The following is a 21,662-nucleotide window of genomic DNA, read 5'->3' as shown; positions in this document are numbered from 1 at the left end:
GGAGGATTACGGTGGAGACAGGAGGACTGTAGTATCATGTTCATGCATTTTCGTAGCCTCCAGCCCTGAGACATCTCAATTATAGACATTCCAACTACACCAGTCCTCCAACAGAGGAGACTGGCCAAAACAGAACAAACCACAAAACTTGTGCAATTGTAAGGCATTACTAGTAGTCAAACATAGCAAGAACCTGCTCCGCAGTAGGACTTGGAGACAGAGGATCAAAGCAACAAGGAGAAGAACCAGATGAAAAACCAGAGGTGATACGCATGGCATGAAACATTGTGAACGGGGCTAGAAGCGGACCATCATTGATTTAAAGCAACATATTTGGTATCATGACAGACTGGGACCGTGGCAGCCGCGGGTCAGCCAGGGAAGTGCTCGTCGAGGAACTTGGAGGCCTCCTCTGGGATCGTGAAAAAGAAAGTTTTGTTGGAATGTTCGATACAAAGTTTTGCGGGGAATAGCTTGGAGTACTTGACCCCCAGGTTGCGAAGTCTCCTCTTCACAGCTGTGAATGATTGGCGGTCTCGTTGTACCGCCACAGAGTAGTCTGGATAGAGGTGGATTCTATGGAGAAGTTCTCCCTTGATTCTGGCCGCCCGCTGGAGGGCATCACGGTCCCGGAAATTTAGGATTCTGGCAATAATGGGCCGCGGCAGAGCACCTGGTCTTGGCTTTGCGGTCAAGGCACGGTGTGCTCTGTCAATGGCGAACTGTGAGGACAGTTTAGCGGCATCCAGGAGTGTTATGAGGATGCGTTCCACGTAATCCTCCATGGGCTCAGTGATATTGTCCTCGGGAATACCAATAATGCGTAAGTTGTTCCGCCTCGAGCAGGGCTCAAGATCGTCATTTTTCTTCTCCACTGCTGCCAACCGGCTGGTGAGCGTGGAGACTACAGCATGTAGAGAGCCCAGGTCATCTTCAGCAACTCCCAGTCTGGTTTCAACCTCAGCGACTCTACCATCAGTCCTTTCGATATGGGCCTTTATGGAGGAGATTGTCCCATTCATATCGTCCAGTTTCTTGTGAAGCGTGGTAAAGCCATCTCATATATATTCCAGCATCTTCTGTGAGTCGTCAGAAGTCGGTGGAGCAGAAGTGGCAGGTTGCTCCTCGGGTTTGTCAGGGGCGGGCTTGGTCGGCGTTTTGGTAAACATATTTAATGAGATTTGTTTTTTCCCAGCAATAGCTCCCTTGGTCATGGTGAAGATCGGGCTCGGGAACCGGGGTCCCGGATAAAAGTAGGTGTTCAGGGGTACAGAGATTCCCTCAAATTCAACCGCAGCACTGAGACACCTGGGACTGTAGTATGTAGTCTTCCGGGTCTGTAGGACGGGTCCAAGTTACAGCCAGGTTATGTTCAGCATCAACAATTTAGGTGATTTGTGCGCCTTCAGATGGACAGGCTCCACCCCCACGGTGGCTGCGGTGCGTGTAAACCCCCTAGGGCAGAGTCGGCTGAGTTTAGGGTATCGGTGGTATAATACCACAGGCTCGGTATAGCACGGAATAAGTAGTAGGGCCCAGGGAGACCCCTCACCTACCAAGTAGGCATATGGCAAGTTCCAAGTGGAGCACTGTAGAAAGTTCAACAGGGTGGGGTTAGGCGGCCGGACGGACACATAATACAGAGGGGGTGCCCCCAAAACAAACCAGCAGCAGGGGGGTCTCCGCTGCTCAACAGGGCCTCCAACAGAGCAGGCTTCACAAGGCTAGAGATTTGGGTTAGAGTGCAAGAGACTTGAGTGAAAAATAGATGCTTAAAGGTGGTGCAGCCTCCCAGGCAGTGGCCGCAGACTAAGAGTTCCTGGGTTTATGGCTGCCCGGCTCTTAGCACCAGTGAGTCAGTGGCCAATTTGCAGGCAAGGTATGCTTCAAGCCCACCTACCGAGCCATGCCAGTGTTTCCACGACGTGCAGGGAGGACAAGTGGTGACACCAGCGGGGATGCCCCATAAAAATGGAGATGCTCGGGGGTGGAAAGCGGCAGCGGCACAGTCACAGCAGGATCAGTGTGTTATTGAGGGGGAGCTGGGAGCCAGGCGGCACCTCCACGCACCAAGTATACCTAAACTGAGTGGTAAAGACAAATTGCGCAGGTGTTCAAAGTGAGTCCGCTGGCCTGCTAGTCATGAATACTTGTGGGGGGGGTTCCTGCAGGGCCACCCCGGTGTCAAGGCGGCAACGCACAGCTCAGGGCCCTCTAAAGAGAGCAGGGGGAGCGTATCAATGGACTCCCACGTTGGTCCTACTGGAGGACATCAATGTATATGGTACGCTGGGATGGGGGGAGGCCCCAAACGCGTCCCAGATGGTGCAGGCTTCAGGACCAGAGCAGCTCCCACGGGGTGCCCGGGTGGTATGCGGCACAGTCCGCCATGGGCTATGGTAGTCGATCGCTGCGACAGGGACCACCCCGCAGCAGGGAAGAAAGGACTCCAGGCTAGTCCGTGGCCGCAGTAGTTGAAACCCCAGTGACGGGGGAATGCAGCTCGCTCCGCGCTCCCCGGCCTCCTTACCTTAGTGATAGCTGCATATGGAGAGCCACTGGAGGGGGAGCGAGGGAGGCGGGCAGGCGTCCGGTAGCGCCGCGCGGAGTCAGCCGCAGCAGCTCCAGTCACAGCAGGCTCCGGTCCCGAGTAGGGAAGAGGGCGGTCTCAGGTCCCCGTCACCAGCCCGCACGGGTATAATGCAGGAAAGGACCGCCGGGCAACCAGGCAAGCCGCGCGGCCACTCGGTCCGGCACACGCGTCTTGGTGCCCCTCCCCCATGCAGGCCACCTGCGCCGGGGTGTCAGGTAGCACCAGCGATCGGAGCCACACAGGGCTCTGGTACAGGGCGGGCTAGCAGCCTGCCACGCCACGCAGCTGGTCACGAAATACGGGCCTCACAGGGGGTCTCTGGCTCCCAAAGTCGGCTCGAGCGTAGCCTGTAGCCTGATCTCATGGCTGCCTCAGCTTCGGATGAACCAGCTGCATTTGCACGGTGAAAAACGGATGGTATGCGCCCTCGTAGTCTGGAGCTGTAGACTCAGGCGGCCATCTTGCTTCGGCGCAACAGCACCCCCCGGTCCTTACATTTTCTGACATTCTGTAACCCCTGCTTTTGACAGGTAAACACTCACCAGTGTTTATGTCATGGCCCCAAGGGGTTAAGCCTGGTGAAAGTGAAAACAAGGGGGCAAATTGATTTAACAAAACTTTGCACTCCTCCTGTTGTTCAGAAGTCAGATTAGAAAAGAGATTAACTCCTTCTATTTGCTCATCTAAACGCTTGCCTCTGAGAAGGTCAGGCAGAGGTTCACTCTCCTCCTCCTCCTCTAGAGCTGAAGCTAGAAGCAAACTACCCAGTTCTGGTATCGAGACATAAGCTTTTAGGCGGTTCGTGTGAAAGACTCGGGTAGCCTCCTTAGGATTGCCTAAGTCCACCAGATAGTTCACCTCTCCAAGTGTTCCCACAATCTTGAAGGGTCCTATCCACTTGTCCTGCAAGGCCCTCTGCCTTGTTGACACCATAACAAGAACTAGCTGGTCTTGAGCGAACTCTGCTTAACCAGAGCCTGACCTGCTTTTAAGTTATTACTTGCCTCAGCCATCATGTGTGACATTCTCCTCCGGAGTCCTATCACATAGTCAGTCACTCTGACTGGCTTGGGGGAAGGAGCGCTCTCCAACCCCTCCTTGATCAGGGCCAATGGACCTCTGACCGGATGGCCCTAGAGAAGTTCAAAGGGACTGTAACCCACTCGCTCCTGAGGGACTTCTCTATATGCAAAGAGAAGGCATGGTAGTAGAAGATCCCACTTTTTCTTAAGGGGGTCCTCTAAAGCTCCTATCATGCTCTTCATGGTTCTTTTGAACCTTTCTACCAACCCATTTGTCTGAGGGATGTATGCTGTTGAGAACTTGTAGGTAACTCCACAGTTTTTCCACATGGCCTTCATGTAATGGGACATAAAATTTGACCCCCGGTCTGATATTACCTCCTTAGAAAACCCAACCCTGGTAAAAATACCAAGGAGGGCCTTAGCCACAGCCTGTGCTGTAACAGTCCTCATAGGAATTGCTTCAGGGTACCTAGTAGCATGATCTACTACAACAAGGGCGAACCTGTTGCCTGTAGAGGTTGGAGGGTCAAGAGGACCGACAATGTCGATTCGCACCATCTCAAATGGTACTCCCACCACAGGGCGAGGCACTAAAGGTGCCACGTTCTTGGAGCCACTCTCACCAGATGTTTGGCAGGTGTGGCAACTCTTGCAATACTTATCTACTTCAGCCCCCATTTTAGGCCAATAAAAGTAGAGAGAGAGCCTTTCCTTGGTCTTCTTGAAGCTCAAGTGACCAGCCAAAGGTATCTCATGGGCTAGTTGCAAGAATTGGAGTCTGTTCTCTTGGGGCACTACAAGTTTTTTGTAGTCTCCAGGGGTTGACTCAGTCGGTTCACTATAGAAGAGGCCATCTTTCCAGTGTAACCTATACTTCCCAGGCTCTTGCCCTTCAAGCTGAGAAGCTGCCTGTTGGCAAAGACCTTCCAGAGTTGGACATTCACTTTGTCACCTACTGAAGTCTGCCCAGTTGAGGCCACCTTCTGCCAGTAAAGACTGCAGCTCAGGATGGTCCAAAGGGTCTAGATCTCCAATAAGATCCTGGCCTCCTACTCGATCTGAATCCTCAGGCTCTAGTTCAACCACCCACAGTGGTACCTCCCTCTCAGCCTCAGCTGGAGGTGGAATCACAGGTGTGATTTTTGCTAACCTAGGAGATTTCCTGGTTGGCAGCACTGGAGTGTTTTCTGCTGGTTTCTTCTTAGAAATCTTGGGTTTCCCCTTTGCTTCTGGTTGTCTCGAAATTGCAGTTAGTAACTCCAGTGGAGTAGGAGTGATTTCTTTTTCCATCATCTCCTCAGGAGAGCCTCTTAAGGTCCTCTCCCCTGTAGGTCTGGTGAGCTCCTGTAATCTCTTACTAGGAGGTCTGGGAGTACTTGACACTACTCCAAGATCTTTCAGATCATTGCTCAACAACACCCTTCCAGGTACTTCAGATTGGATACTAACAGGTATTCTGACAGTCATGTCATCGCACTGGATGAGAGCTGGTAACTGGGGAAGCATCTGCACATGCCCTCCAGCAAACTTGGTGAGGCATTTGGGTGCCTTAGCAACATCCTCTACATTGAAAAATGGTTCATCCACCACAGTTATGCTGGACCCAGTGTCCCTAATGGCAGGGGTCCCCTGACCATTGACTAGGACACTGTCCTTATAATACTCTTTACTATTATTTGGGATAGAATTATACACATTTAAATTCTGTTGTTCCCACAACCCCAAGGATACTAAAGATACACTAGCTGAGACTCGAATGGGGTCTTCAGCTAGTAGTTGAAAGTTTCCACTGGTCATTGGTACTTCCTCATCTGGAGTGAAGGCTAAGGAGACAGTGTGGATCCCTGAAGGTTTAACCTTACATCTGGGATCCCCTTTCACATGGTCAGTTGAACCACAAACATAACATTTCCCAAATGTCCTGATGTATGGTGGCTTGTTCTGACCCCCTTCTGGTCTGCAACCAGAAGGTACACTAGCCTGATTAGGTTCCCCATGTGGCTTACCCTTAGAATTCTGTTTGTGGCCCTCTTTGGAATTGGAATTATTTGAATTCTCTTTGTTGTCTTTCTTTGGCTGCTTTCCCTCATCCTTTTTCTGAGTGACCCCAGAATCCTTGTGAGTAGACATGTTGGCAACCCACAAGTCAGCAGCCTTAGCTAGTTTCTTGGAATCTAGTTCTTTTGAATCAGCCAAGTGCTGTCTGAGCTCAGGAGAGCAGGCATCATAGATAGAATCCAACATTACAAGATTTCTCATTCCTTCATAAGTGTTCACTCTGTAACCCTTAATCCTTCCCTCTAAGTTTTTCAAACACTCATTCACCCAAGTAGCCCAAGGGGTACTATCATGCTTTTTGAGGGTCCTAAACCTCTTAAGGTACTGGGAAGGGGTCTTCCCAAATCTAGCTATTAAAGCTAGCTTTACACATTCATAATCCATCCTATCCACCTCCCCCAACTCCATTACCACATCAGATGCAACAGGGGGGAGCCTAGAGAACAACCAGGGGATCAACGGATTCCCTGTGATGTCCTGGAGCCCATGATTGTACTCACAAACATAGCTAACCAATCTAACACATCCAACTTAGGTTCATACATACCCACAATCTCTTTAGGCATCCAGGGTCTTTTTGGACTGGAGGATCTAGAGGATTCGGGGAGAGAAGCATTTTCAAAAGACAATTTCTTCCTCTCTGGCTCATGGTTGAGATCTATTTCTTTGGGCCTTAGTTCTTGATGTCTCTGTTCAGTTTGGGCACTAATCCTTTTGAATACAAGTTCAAGCTTCATGTTATCTAGAGTGATACATTCAGGACTTAATGTGGGACCTGACAAGGGTCCAGTAGCCATAGGTTGGGGTCTTTGAGCAGGCAGGGGGCCAGAGGGGGTGACATTGTTATCCTCCTCTTCCTCTTCTGCTTTAACAATAACATTATCAACATTATCATCCTCAAGGTTTGCTACATTTGCTGGGGGGGTAGGCACTACAGCCCCACTCTCCAGACTTTGTTTTTCTAACAATCTTTCAATCATTTCTGATTTGTTGCCTTTGACAGGAAGACCTTTCTGTCTACACAGATCTCTTAAATAATCAGCAGTATTTGTAAGGAGGGTTTCCTGGCTATAGCTTTCCATTTTTGACTTTTTAAAATTAACTTTTTAGTGATTGTTAAGCCTTGTGGTTAATTGAACCAAGGTACTAGCAGCACTCTAAAATGTAAATCCAATACTTTTATCCTCACCGCTGTACGCCAGTGTTAGGCAGAATCCTGTGCAGTTCCCTTAGGGAGCACTACAGAAGATTAAGACTACAGGTATATGCAATAAATCCCCTTTGGTATCAGTCTGTACCACAAAGGTTTAGTTGGTAGCTGTGGCTAAGCAGTCAGACGTATCTCAAGAGGGAGATGAGCAGTATTCAAGGTTTACACATTAGGACTACAACACTATGGAACAAGGAAACACTTACCAAAGCTTGGTATCAAAAAGAATATATATTTTTATTTTACGCACTGATGTTCACACACAAATCACTCATATGAAAGCAAGTTAAATCAGTCAAGAAAAGTATACACAACTCCCTATTTGAATTGTAGACAAGTTTGAGCAAGAGTGAAAACTGAGTAAAACGGCACAGTGAAAACCAAGCAGAAATGGTACTCTATCAATTTCTCAAAAGGGAGGGAAAGGCCAAGTTATACAGGAATATACTCTTAAACACACCAGCAACACTTCCCAATAAGATTGTGAGCAAGTTAGGCAAGACAGTACTTTAGCATGTATAATACTGAGGTGAAAACCTAGCAAAAGCAGGTCGTGGAAGGCGATTGGCGAACTGGTTGGCCCCACCAGCTCAAGGGAAGAAGACTCTTGCAGTTGAAGATCTTCTTGAGTCGTCGGAGAAAAGTGGTGAGGATCTGCTGCAGGGCTTCACCGGTGGTTCAGTCGTTGCAGATGTCTTCGGCTTCTCTCCTCTTCAGCTTCGTAGTTCCAGTGGCGACGTCTTGTCCTCCAGTCCTCAGTGTTAGGCAGAAATCTATGCAGTTCCCTTAGGGAACACTGCAAAAGATTTAGGACTACAGGTGTTAGCAGTAAACCCACTTGGTAGCAGTCTGTACCACCCAGATTTACCTGGTAGCTGTGCTTGAGCAGTCAGACTTCTCTCAAGAAGAGTTAGGCAGTATGCAAAGTATACACAATAGGCACTCAGACACACCAATACAAGCAAACACTGACCAGAGCTTTGGTATCAAAGTATATCATTATTTATTTAAAAACACACTGTTTGAAACACTCCAGCACTCTTGTTGTAAAATATTCTAAACACAGTTACTATTGTAATATATACACCCCTTTTTCCTTATCAGATAAGTCACAGTGAAACACCACTTTTTTTCATACAGAGGTGAGCGCTTAACTAGATGGCACTCCAATACGTTTGTGAGAAAGGGAGGGAAAAAGACAGAATATGGAAAGGTACACCACTCTAATATTCAGGAACACTGTTAGCAAGGCGGAAGAGCAAAAGTAACTTGTGGACAAAGTCCAAAGGCTGGGCCCGCTCTTAGAGAGAGCAGAGCACAAATGCGCCCCAGATCACACAGTTACACTAGGCTTAGAAAGTCTTGCAGAGGGTTCAAAAAGAATTTAGAGAGGCTTTAGGAAAGTTTAGCCAGGGTGTCCCAGGCTAACCCAGGTTCAAAAGCCGGGGGCTAAATCTACCCCGTACAGTCGGTCGCAAGGGAAGCCAGGCGCGGGACACGGTACCTTAAATGGGAAGGATCCTCCAGCGGTGGCAGTTGTTCCTGGCAGTGTGTGCAAGTCATGTCGTCGTCCAGGGGAAGAAAAGATCTCGACTTGGAGGAAAGATGAAGGTCGTTGCACTACCAGGGAAGAAACCAGCCGCGGAGTTTTCCTGTTAAAGGTGGTACCTTTTTTGGTGGTCGTGGTAAAACGTGGTATCCCGGTTGCCGGGGTGCTTGGCACGGGCAAGGCGGCCACGAGGTACGTCGGGAAGGCGAAAAGACGGTGAAACTGGTTATCCCCACCAGTCAAAGGAAGAAGACTCTCCGGCCGGAGATCTCCTCTGTCGTTGGGAAAAGTGGTGAGACGGTCCAGCAGGGCTCCACCGGTGGTGGCGTCGTGGCAGGTCGGCTCAGCTTCTCCCTCGTCGGATTCTTAGGTCCTGTGGCGACTTCTGAAGTTCCAGTCCCCAAAGCCCTGCTTTTATGCAGAGAACCCCCTTTCACTCAGCCTAGCTGTCACTCAAACATGCTAAGTGGTGAGCCGGCTGGCTCACCACTTGGACCAATCAGGACGGAGTGCGACTTGAGTTGCCTGGGCAACTCAGTCCAGGGTGCCTAAATCCCCCTCCACCCCTCCTAAGTACCCCAGACAGAGTGGCATCACTTTGGACGGCTTCTGTGGAGAAGCCAGCCAAAAAGTGGAACAAAGGGCTCGACTTGGGTTGGAGTCGCAGAAGAGAACACAAACGCCATTTTAGAATCAAGTTTTGGCAAAAAATACCAACCAGAGAATTAATATTAATTAAATAAACCGGCAGTATGTTCGAGGCTACCGTAAATAATTAAATAAAGATAGTAGCCTAAAACAATGGGAAATCCCATAGGAAAATATTCGCGGTTGAATATAAAAAGTAGTATCCACTGCCACCAGCCAAAACTCGATCAGGGGGGACGGAGACGTGCCCCCTCAACTAACAGACCCCGGGGCAATTGAATTGCCCCAGCCAGTACGTCCACAATATGATGGTTTGTACTGGTTCTGTTCAGAATTTAAGACTAGTAAAGTCAATGGTGACTTTACATGCCCTGGGAGACAGTAGTCAGTCCCAGGGTATGGAGTCTATACTGGGGGGTCACTATGACACCCCTGCGTTACTGCACTGAGGGTGCTGTGTAACACACATCACAAAAACACATCAACACCTATGGGGTAAAATACCCCATAGCCCATTAAACACATCTAGATTCAAAGAAACACACTCAAATCATGTCCAAGAGTGAGGGTAAAAGAGTCTCACTCTTGGCAGGAGAAAAAAAAATAAACCCCAAAAATCCAGCAAAGCTGCTGGGGGACTCAATAGGTTAGGAAATTCAGCCTAAACAGAGAATTCTCCCTAACACTCAGGACCCTGCTTTTATGAAGCAAGACTCCCATTCATACAGCCTAGCTGTCACTCACACAGTGGGGTAGCTCTCCTGGGGGGAGAACCCCCCAGCCTATCAGGGCAGAGTGTGACTTGGTTTGTGTAGGCAACCCTGTCCAGGGTGCCTATTCCCCCTCCACACATCCTGTCTACCCCAGACTCAGTGGCGCCTAGAGGAGGGCTTCTGTGCAGAAGCCCGCCAAAAGGACAAACAAAGGATCCCCGACCTGGGTTAGGACTATAGACAAAGACACGAGAAAGAAATTAAATCAAAGTTCTGGCAATAAAAACCTACCGGAGTAAAGTTAATATTAAAATAAACCGGCGGTATGTTAGAGGCTGTCAGTAAAAGTGGTAGCCTCGAACTATGGGAAAATCCCATAGGGAAATATTTGCGGTCGAATATTTACAGTAGTAACCACTGCCACCAGCCAGAAACTTTTGAGAGAGGGACTGTACGGTACCCCCTCGAAAATGAACAGTAGGGAAAAACTATTAACCCTTCCCAGTACCTCCATAGTAAGATGGGTTGTACTGGTTTTGTTCATAAGATTTGACTAGTAAAGTCAATGGGGACTTTACATGCCCTAGGAGACAGTAGTCAGTCCCAGGGTATGGAGTCTATGTTTGGGGGTCGCTACGGCACCCCTGTGGTACGGCACGAAGGATGCTGTGTACCACACATGTAAAAAGATGATTCCTATGAGGTTGAGAAAAAAACCCATGGACCATAAGCACACAAGATAGCCTAAAACATTCACTAGCAATCTGTCTAAGAGTGGGAAAAAATGGTCTCACTCTTAGCAGGAGAAAAAAAGAAACCCTTCAAATCCAGCAAAGCTGCTGGGGGACTCTATAGGTAAGGAAAATTAGCCATAGAAGAGAATTCTCCCTAACAGTTATCTCCAGTATGGCCTGCAGATGAGGATTTTACCTCTCTTGGTTCTGGCTTCTCCATATTGACTTTGGGATCATTGGGCGCATTCTCTTGTGTTTCTGTCTGGATTCCTATACTCACACTCACAATCTCCATATTTATTTGGGGTGTTTTTTGTTTGTTTTTGTTTCACTTTGCCCTGATCTCATCTGGTGCTTGATTTATTGTGCTCATGTGCTCTGGAGCCCAGCTGCTTCTTGGAGATCTCTTGGTTCACTCTTTCTTCCTGGATTGCCTCATCATGTTTGTCTGAGGAGGGTATTGTGATGTTTTCCAAAACGTTTTGTATTCCCGAGTTTCTCACTTTGTTGTTTGTTTTTTTGTTTGTTTTTTCCTTCTTCTTTGTTCCCTGCCGCAGGGCATTGTTCGGTCTCTTATTCCCTGCAACTTTAATTTTTTGTTTTCCTCCTCCTTTTGTAATTTGGTTACTAGCCACAATCCAGGTTGGCTCCTTATCTTCCATGATTATTGCTGATTCATCTTTTTGTGGAGATGGAACCTCCCCTTGTAACTCCGGATGTTCTTCCATCACTTGCGCTATACTCCTAAACTCTTCCAGAACAGATTCTTTTTTTTTTTTTTAATTCTTTTTATTGACTTGACAGCACAACAAAAAAGCAGAGGGAGCCACAAGGCACCAGCGCTAAGAGCAAGCAATGCGAATGATAAACAATACATATTGAGTAAAATGTAGCATATTGATAAAAGGCAGTATACAAAGTATTGATACATACACCATAACAGGCCATTATCTAAGGGGAACCACCTGGGGAAGTAGAGGGAGAAGTTGATGGTGAGGCCATGGCAGAGATATAGTCTCGGAATCTCGGCCAGATGTCCCTCGGCCTGGAGTGTGGGTGCTGCATCGCATTCCAGGACTGCTCAGTGTCGTGAGCCCATGTGACCGATCTGAGCCATTGTGTATAGGTAGGCGCTCTAGGGCGGAGCCAACAGAGTAATATACAGCGAACTGCCAGTAGCATGCAAAGACCTGCCAGTTTCTTAGAATCATGGGGTAACTGCGGGAAGTCATGGAATAAGCAGTGCAGTGGGGTAGGGGTGATTGGGTGTTCCAGAATGTCAGACAGTGTAGAGCAAATGTCTAGCCAAAATTGGGACAGCCGGGGACAGAGCCACAACATGTGTATATAGGAAGCTTGATCTGCGCCGCACCTAGTACAGGAGGAGGGGTTGGCACTAAACATACGGTGGAGTCTCATAGGTGTATGAAGATACCTGTGTAAGATTTGAAACTGGATGAGTTTAAATTTAGTGTTGTAGGAGACCTTGTGGGTACGAGCGCACATCTGAGACCACCTCTCGTCGGTGATCTCAGAACTAAGGTCCTCCTCCCATCTGCGTCTCAGCTCGGTGAAGTGGGGGGCCGCTCCAGTCTGTAATAAGGAGTAGAGCCTCGACACCTGCCTCTGAAGGAGAGATAGGAGCAGAGCTCCTCCACTATAGGTTCATCAGTGGGCAAGGCGGGGAAGTCTGAATATCTGGAGTTGAGATGTTCGCGGAGTGAAGAGTACTGTAGGTACACCGAGGGTCGGCGCCTGAGTGAAGGAGGAGGCTCAGACCATTCTATAAAGTTTCCCTGTTCAAAGGCATTGTGCAGCGTCAGGAAGCCAGCAGCGGCCCAGCGAGTGACCACTGAAAGTGGAATGTGTGGAACATCGGGAAAGAAGTTCCACAGTGGCAAATCCCCGTGGAACGGGTGAGGTGTGTCGACCATGGACCAGAGTTTGGTCAGAGCCAATGTACTGGCTACAGGATTCGCAGAGTTTAAGCCAGGCGGAATTGGTTGGAGGACCAGGGATCCGATGACTCGGTCACAGACAGTTAGCTTCTCGAGGCGAATATGTGGGGGGGGAGGGGATCAATGGTATTAAACCAGTATGCAGCAAATGTGATTGGGCCACCACCCAGTATTTGATAAAATCGGGTGCGCTGAAACCGCCCAATGCCCTAGGAGCGGTTAGTGTGGATAATTTGAGGCGGACGGCCCCAGAGTGCCAGCGGAAGGTGTTACCAATGCTGCGCAGTGTTTTGAAAAAGGTATCCCCGGGCCACAGAGGCAGATTGGTAAATTGGTACAGTAATTGAGGTAATACAATCATTTTGAGTATTCCAATTCTGCCTGCTAGCGAAAGGGGAAATTTAGTCCAGCTGGAGGTTTTAGCCTCCAGGTTAGTTAGATCAGTTTGGTAGTTGTCGTCACGCAGCTGTGACGTGTGCTGGGAGACCACCACCCCCAGGTAGGTGAAGCTGGAAGGAGACCAGTTAATCCCATGTAGATCGGGGGGGGGGGGCGTTTCGAATCTGTGAGTGGAAATAATGTAGACTTGGAGCAGTTAACCTTCAAACCCGATATGTCCCCAAATCGGGCCACATCTGTCAGTATAGGTGAAAGATTGATTTCAGGGGATCGAACATACAGCAGGGTATCGTCAGCGTAGAGATAGACTATGTCGGTCTGGCCAGATGTGCGCAACCCCCTATACGAGTGTGATTGCCGAATCATGTCAGCGAAGGGCTCCATGGCTATAGCAAAAATGAGTGGGGACAAAGGGCATCCTTGGTGTGTACCTCTAAATATCTGGAAGGGGGAAGAGCACCTGTCTTCCGTGCGGACCTTGGCTGATGGGGCGGTGTAAAGGAGCTTTATCCAGGTGCGGAAGTTAGGGCCGAATTTGCATTTCTCAAGAACACACCACAGGTATTTCCATGAAACTGAATCAAATGCCTTTTGCATGTCCAATGTAGCTGCCACTGCCTGTGTGGCCGGGTCGATTCTGCTGATTACATTGAAGAGTCTCCTTAAATTTAGGGAAGTGGACCTACCAGGGACAAAGCCGGCCTGGTCTGAGTGAATAATGTGGGACATGTACGGGGCTAAGCGGTTGGCAAGTAGTTTGGCAAATATTTTAATATCACTATTAATCAGTGAGAGGGGTCGTATGAGCTGCACTGCATGGGGGTTTTACCAGGTTTAAGGAGCACTGTAATCAATGCCTCCCGGAGAGACGGTGGAAGTAGGGTCAGTAGGTGCGGCGCTAGTTGGGCCTTGTATAGTTTGTAGAAGTCCATTGGGAGCCCATCTGGGCCGGGAGCCTTCCCCGATGCCAGTGACTCGTTGGCCTCCACAATTTCCTCTAGGGAGAAGGGCCTCACGAGGGAGGCGCTAGAGTCGGTTGACAGGGCTGATAAAGGGAGGTTCTCTAAATAGGAATCGATTTATTTCAGAAATCTGGGAACTGTCAACCTCCGAGTACAGGGAGGTGTAGAACGCGAGGAACTCAGAATTGATGTCTTGGGGGGAGGTGGCGAGTGTGCCATCCGGTCTAGCAATGGCCGGTATGTTGGGGGCATTGAATTCGCGGCGTAGCAATCTAGCTAGCATTCTGCCGGGCCGCTCACCCTCGCCGTATTTCCTCGCCGATCGAGGGGAGTCCAGGAACTTAACCTCACGCTCGGCAAGGCGGCGGAACCTGTCCAGCTCAGAACCCAGCATCGCTAAAGTATCCGGGGAGTGATCCACAGCATATTGGGATTCATAGACGGATAGGGCTGATTCGCTGGTAGAGATGTCGGCGCAGATGCCCTTCAGGATGCCACTGCTCTTGGAGATGGTGACCCCTCTCGTGTGTGCTTTGAAGGCTTCCCAGAGCACAGCTTGTGTTGAGAGTTTATGTTAATCTCAAAATATTCCTGAATGGAGGATTCAAGCTTGGAGGCAAAAACATGGTCAAGAAGCGCGTGAGGACTCATCCTCCACTGTCTTGTTTTGTTGGCGTCTAATCCCCAGTTTAAGGAGATAAGTACCGGTGAGTGGTCTGACAGTGTCCTGGGGAGAATGGCTAAGGGAGTTACACATCTAATCAGTATGTCTGTGACAAACCATCTATCTATTCTAGAGTGGGAATCATGCACTGAGGAGTAAAAGGAGTATGTACGGTCCTCGGGATACATCAGGCGCCAAGCGTCCACCAGTGCCAGGCGGGGGAGCGAGGTCAGGATAGAGTATGCTGCCCTAGACAGTTGGCGAGGACGAGAACCCGATCTATCCAGGGTGACATCTAGTATCGTATTGAAGTCCCCGCCCCATAAAATAGGAATCAGGGGTAGCTCTCAAGTAGAGTGGCCAGGTGAAGATAGAAGTCAGGGTCGTCGACGTTGGGACCATATATGTTCAGGATGTCTATCTCCTGATGCTGTAATATACCAGTGATGAGCACAAACCTTCCAAGTGGATATATCTGGGAGTTCTGACACGTGAACTTCAGACTTCTATGTATTAGGGTGAGGGTGCCTCGCCTCTGAGTGGAATAATTAGTGTAGTAACTCTGGGGGCCCCATTGCTTGGCGAATCGTTCACATTGCTCCGAGCGAGCGTGGGTTTCCTGTAAACATAGGATCTTTACTCCGTGGCGTTCATCATGGAGCTGAATCTGTCGCATCTTTTTATAATTGCCTAATCCCCTGACGTTCCAGCTCATAAAGGTCAGAGTAGCATCAGCCATATTTGAAGGGGTGATGGTGGAATAAGTAAAGGTGGATTCCAGTGAAATGAAAGGCGTGTACCCTTGGTGTATGGGGACGCTCGACTATATATATGAATTGATTGGGCGTGGTGCCTGCGGCGTCTCTGGAGGCTGTCAAGACATTTTTAAACCATAATGTTCCCTTCCAACCCCCCACCCACATCCCTCCCCCAATCAGAGGGACGAAACCCGAACAAAACCAAAACAACCATAAACTTTTAGGCATCAACGCCTGGGGGTCTGTTAGCAGCCGGGCGATGGTGTGCTGGACTGGGAAGAGCGTAAGGAGAGTTATGCTACGTAGTAGGATAAAGCAGGGCGTTTAGAGTGGGTGTGGGTTACATCAGGAATGTAGATCCGAGATGGCTGTGGATAGGTCGGGCCCCTGGGGTCAACCTGTGGTGATAGGATAGTCGCCAAAATGGGGACCCATCGGAAAGCTGCATGTCTCTGAACACAATAAGACCGTAGTGACGAACAGGACCACATTTGCTAAGGATTGGTGGAGCAACGTTAACAAAACAATAACCAATGAACTTCATTTACCCCGTGGCCACCATAGGGGAACTCGCCAACAGCGGCCCCCTACATGGCTTAGGTGCAACAATAACATGGTAGACATGGATCTAGTGCTTGTGATGAATGAGTCAACCAGGGATGTGTTCATCTATACATTTTGAAGCCTCCTCAGGGATGGTGAAAAAGTATGTTTGGTTGCAGTGTTCGATCCTTAGTTTTGCAGGAAAGAGCATAGAGTATTTAACTCCTAAGTCACAAAGTCTTTTTTTAACCGCCAAGAAGGTTTTGCGCTCCTGCTGCACCGCAACGGAAAAATCCGGCTATAGGTGTATTCTCGCTGTACCCAGAAGTAGCTCACCCTTGGCCCTGGCCGCTCGCAGGAGAGCATCTCGATCGCGGAAGTTTAGAATCCTGGCTATGATGGGACGAGGCGGTGCCCCAGGTCTGGGCTTCGCGGAAAGGGAGCGGTGAGCCCTTTTCACCGCAAATTGCGCCGAGAGTTTAGGGTTATCAAGGATTGTTAGGAGGATGCGTTCCACATAGTCCTCCATGGGCTCTTTGATGTTGTCCTCGGGTACGCCGACAATTCGGAGGTTATTCTGCCTAGAGCGAGATTCAAGGTCGTCAATTTTCCTCTCAACCGCCGAGATCCGTCCGGTGAGAGCAGTGACAGCGCAACGTAGGGAACCCAGGTCATCCTCAGCGGTGCCAACCCTTGTTTCAATCTCGGCGACCCGGCTATCCGTTCTTTCGATATGGGCCTTTATAGATGAGATGGTGCCATTCATATCATCCAGTTTAGTATGCAGTGTAGTGAAGCCTTTGCGCAAGTACTCTAGCATTTTATGCGAGTCATCGGGGGTTGAGGATGCTGAGGAGGTAGGCGATTCTTCTGGGGGTTCATTCGGCGGCCTGGAGGGTGTTTTAGAGAACATGTTCAGTGAGCTTTGCTTCTTTCCACCCCCAGCCCCCTTGGTCATGGTGACTGGTAAAGTGCGGTCTGCAGGACCCTAGAGGAAACAGCAATCAAGGGTATCAAGTTCCACGTTGACAAATACCCTGAGAGGGGTTGAACCAAGGATACCGATACAGTACGATGGGTACAGTGTTAGGGTGAACCCTCACGTTTCAGCAAGGGCCGAGGTGTATCACATGCAGCCGCAGGGGAGCGTCACCATGATGGTGCCGCAGGACCGCCGCCTCAGCAACGTGATGTAGGAAGCAATGGCTCGGACCGATGGTGGGGCGAGTCCCTGAGCGTTAGCCCGGCGAGGTCCAAGATATGGGCAGTCCGGACACTGCAGAGAGTTATGAGCAAGGCAATACTGGTATGAAATGGGGATTCAACCTCTAGAGAGGAGGGTGTGGAGGGCTTGGGCAGAGCAGCACAGCCGGAGGCTGCGGGGTTGGGCCAGCGGATTCAATAAGGTGCAGCGAGGTGGCAGGAACCCGCAGGCTTCAACGCAGTATGTCGTAGGAATCTGGTCAATGGGCGGTGAGGTCCACACAAATTACCCCAGCAGCATAGTTGCACAGTTGCGGGGAGAAGAAGGGTCAAATGACCTTTGTATAGATGAGGAGGCGTGCAATAGAGTGTTTGACCAGTGGGAGGCCCAGCCTCGGTTCAAAAGTTGCAGTAAGTGTACCAGGAGTCCCCAACAAGTGTACAGGGGAGGATGGGGAGTCAGCTAAAGAGAGCAATGGTGCCGCATGGGCCAAGCAGCGGTAAAATGGGCGCCCTCGGGCGGCAAGCAGCACCGCAGCGGGTCCCCGCCCAGGGGCCAGCGCCGATCCGCTCCGCCCGGATCAGGTCGAGGGCCCGCAGCCACAACGGGAGACAAGGGCTGCGGGCCGTGAGGCACACAGGTGGCAGTAGGGGCCGGCCGCAAGGACCGCCAGAGCCAGTCGCGCCCGTCCACCCACGCCCCCCTACCTTGTAGCTGTCGGTGTTCTTGAGGAGGGGGGGCAGGGAGGGCAGGCAGACAGCACGCAGGCAGAGGGACCAGCCGTGGTATCCAGGCGGGCGGCGCAGGAGATTAGAAGCCGCTGGATGCCGATGATGTAGGCGGCAGGCTGCACACGGCGGGTGTCGGGAGCTCCAGGCAGGTTGTACAAGGGTGGCGAGGGGGATAAGGGAGCTGCTTCGCAGTCCACAGCAGCCCAGTTCATCTCGGGGGGTGTGACGTCCCTCCCCCACAGTGGGCCGCCACGCTCTCAGGTGAATAGGAGAGCCGCGGCCCCTGTTGCCACGGAGCGGGGAAAGCAGGCAGCAGCCGCAAACTGTGCAGGTCGTGTAGTTCGGCGCCCAGGGCGCATTTAGCTCCGTTTTTTTACAGGGGTCCAGCAGCACCGTTCCCGAGGAGGCTCCGGCAGTATTCCAGCAATCAGATGCGTTCAGAGGTGTAAAAGTGAGGATCGTTCGCTCTCCCCGTCCGGAGCTCTACACTCAGGCGGCCATCTTGTTTCGGCGCAACAGTGCCGCCCTTTCCAGAACAGATTCTGAGAGTGGAGTGTCATCACAAATCTGTGGGCTCTCGTTAATCTCTGTCCCAGGAGTCTCTTGAGGTGGTGAGAGTGATTGCACAACCCTCAGTACTTCCGGTAAATGACTTCTTTTTTTTCCCTCTTCACTTTTGTTCTCTGAAAGGTGGCCAAGAATCGATAAGATGTCAAGGCCCTGTTTTGCCAGTTCGATTCTGGTTTTGTTCACCGTTGGTATAATCATGGTATTGATCATATTGTTGAGTCCCACCATTGATGAGTCACTTTTCGCTTCTTCATTTGACAGCTCGAGGAGAATCCCTGCTTGGGCCTGCACTTAGCCTTTTAGCAATTCAAATACCAAGACCAAAGAATTCAGGACGAAATTGAGGCCCTTCAAAGCGGTGTCATTTGGTCGATGATTTTTGATGTTCTCGCCCGCCAACAATAATATGCTTTTCTCCTCTTGTGAGTGTCGTCTTTCACCCAAACCCCTTGAAGGGGTCTGCTCATCTGGCATGCCCGTGTCCATTGTGTTCTGTGCATTTGGGGGGGGTATCTTGCAGATTTACTGCCCTTGGATATTGGGGGCCCTCTTCCTCCAAACGACAAAGAAAGGCTTACCGAGCAAGTGCAGTGGGTGATTTCGACAATAACAGGAATAGGTTTCCTAGAAAATGAGGAAAAATCTGTCCTCTCTCCGAGCAAGAGGACAGATTAATTAGGTTTCACGATAGCTACCCGGAAGGCGACCATAGAGCTACCCACACCCAAGATGAGGGCGATAAAGAAGGATCTGAGACCAGCTCTCAAGAATCCAGTTATATCGCTTCAGAATCTAGCCAGAGTAGTGGGCCTACTCGCAACATCTATCCAAGCAATTTTTCCTGGCCCCCTACACTACCAATCCCTGCAGAGACTCAAAATCTAATATCTCCCGAAGGTTATCCGATACCATCAATAAGTGCCTCTAGATGAAGACAGCAAGTCAGAACTCCCATGGTGGCTTCACAATATGGAAGCGTGGAACGGCAGAGCCATATTTGGCGATGTCCCAAAACTCGTCATAGAGTTCGACGCCAGAAGATCGGGCTGGGGCGCCAGATGTGGTCAGACAGAAACAGGAGGGAAATGGTCCCAGGCAGAACTCAATCTACATATCAGCTGTATAGAGCTGCTAGCAGGCTCATTTGCAGTGAAAGCCTTTGTCAAAGACAAAGCTCAGTGTTGCATACTTCTGCAGATGGACAACATCTTAGCAGTGAGATATATAAACAAACTAGGGGGAGCCAAATCCAAGATGCTAGTGGAGCTGGCCATGAACTTCTGGCATGTTTACCTGGAGAAGAAGATAACAATCACAGCAGATTACCTGCTGGGAGTTCAGAACATAGTAGCAGCTTGGAACACCCGCTATCTCCAAGACCTGAGCGACTGGAAACTACAGAGGTTGGTATTTGAGAGGTTACAGCAAGTGTGGGGTCCATTCAGTATGGATCTCTTCGCCTCGAGTCTTAACACCGAGCTGCCAAAGTACTTCAGCTGGAGGCTAGATCCGGAGACTCTGGGTGCTGACGCCTTCCTACACAGTTGGGCAGAGCAAGTACATTATTCTTTTCCCCCAATCGCGATGCTGGCGCCGGCACTAGCAAAGGTACGCAGAGACAGAGCAGATATAGTCACAGTGACACCAGAATGGAGATCGCAAGCCTGGTTTCCAGTTCTGATGGAACTTTCTTCGGATTTCCCCTGGAGGATTCAGCAGAGAGCGGATCTCCAGACAGATCCTTCAGGATTTCCACATCCTCTAGTGCAGGAACAGACACTAACTTTAATAAAGAATTTCAGGCGCAGATGGTGTTTGCCAGGACTTTCAGAGGAAGCAACAGAAGCTACAGAGCTCATCAGAGTATCCTGGGCTCAGAGTATCCTGGGCTCATTCCACCATCAGGAGCCACTTGGCAATCCTTGGAGCTAGGGTGCAGGGGATCGGTGTTCCTCCCGTTTCAGCACCTATAGTGCAAGTAATAACCTTTCTAGCAAGCCTGCCCAGTCAAGGGAGGGCGTTTAGAACAGTAGGAGTTTATAGTTCAGCCATCTCAGCCGGACAGAAGTTAGTAGACAGCGAGCGAGTAGGAGAACATCCAGCCATAACTAGATTGATTAAAGGGGTAAAAGTGAGCAAACCACCTCAGCTGAAATATTCTTAATTGTGGTTCGTTAACAAGGTGCTAAGCCTGTTTGAGCAATGGCCGAGTAACAATCTCCTGTCGGCAAAACAGCTATCAGGGAAGTTAGTGACCCTACTTTGCCTAGTATCCTGTAGGATGGTCTCAGATGTAAAAGTTTTAGTGATTGACAGGAAAGTCTTTTACGCAGAGGGGGTGTCATTTAGCATTTGGCACAGCGCACAAAGACCGGCTCCTCTTTCATTTCATACCCATATTTTCCTATTAAGAGCAATTTATGCATAGCTTAGTGTATTAAAAGTTACAAAAGAGCAACGGCAGCAGTAAGACCTCGGAGTGTAACTCAACCATGAATAGCGTATAGGAAACCGTATCACGCGGTAGCAACAGCTACAATAGCAAGATGGGTGAAAGAGAGCATGGCTTTAGCAGGGGTTGATATTTCTTTATTCAGAGCTCATTCCGCTAGAGGTGCTATGGCTTTCAAAGCTTTTGCAGCGGGGGTCCTGCTGCAGGAGACCATGAGAGTGGCAGATTGGCCTAGTGACTCTGTGTTCAGAAATTTTAATTTTAAGCCGATTCCAACTATTGCCGCAGCTGTGATAGAGAGCTTTGAACAAGCAAAATGCTCACCTCTGGTCTTGACATAGAATGAAGATTGCCCAAGCTTACAGCGCAGGAAGTCTTGATTCTATTAAAGACACAGAGGCGACCGTTATCCCACCCAGCGGATACACTATGTTAGCCTATTCCCATCCCTAACAGTAGGTCTCTCTATTAATGTAGGAAATGACCAAAAGAAACATTGAGAATAGCTGCACACAATTGGAGCAGTTACTTGATCGAATGAGTGATCTCAGAGGACACCGAAGAAGTTAGCCTTTTTTTCATAGACTATTAATCAGGAACTCTGATTGATGCATTCAAAAAGAAGAGGAAAGGATCTAGAGAGACAGTGGTATGTATCTCTGGATGGGCCCTGGTTGTAGGAGTGGGACGGAGTCTCAAGACTACCATATGGAGAGGATCATGGGGATTTGTAGTTTCTCCTCTCTCTTTTGTTAACATTCAGATTTTGCTTTACACCCAGAGGCTAACGTAATAAAAATATATAGCACTTGAAGAGCTTGAAAAGCTTTCGGAAGCAGTAATTAAAGAATTTAAGCGTAATGCTTGCCTCTGTGTCTTTAATAGAATCAA

General features: G+C 49.5%; 1 protein-coding gene across 9 annotated transcripts in view; it reads left to right on the top strand.

Annotated features, from left to right (window-relative positions):
• ITPR2 (inositol 1,4,5-trisphosphate receptor type 2) overlaps positions 1-21,662 on the top strand; it is a 4,412,221-nt gene that overhangs the window by 4,015,229 nt on the left and 375,330 nt on the right. The gene's annotated exons all lie outside the window — the stretch shown is intronic.

This window comes from Ambystoma mexicanum, chromosome 12, assembly GCF_040938575.1.
Source record: "Ambystoma mexicanum isolate Mex_15411 chromosome 12, UKY_AmexF1_1, whole genome shotgun sequence".
Taxonomy (NCBI): Eukaryota; Metazoa; Chordata; class Amphibia; order Caudata; family Ambystomatidae; genus Ambystoma; species Ambystoma mexicanum.
The sequence above is the reverse complement of the archived record's forward strand: the minus strand, read 5'-3'. Positions and strand labels throughout refer to the sequence as shown.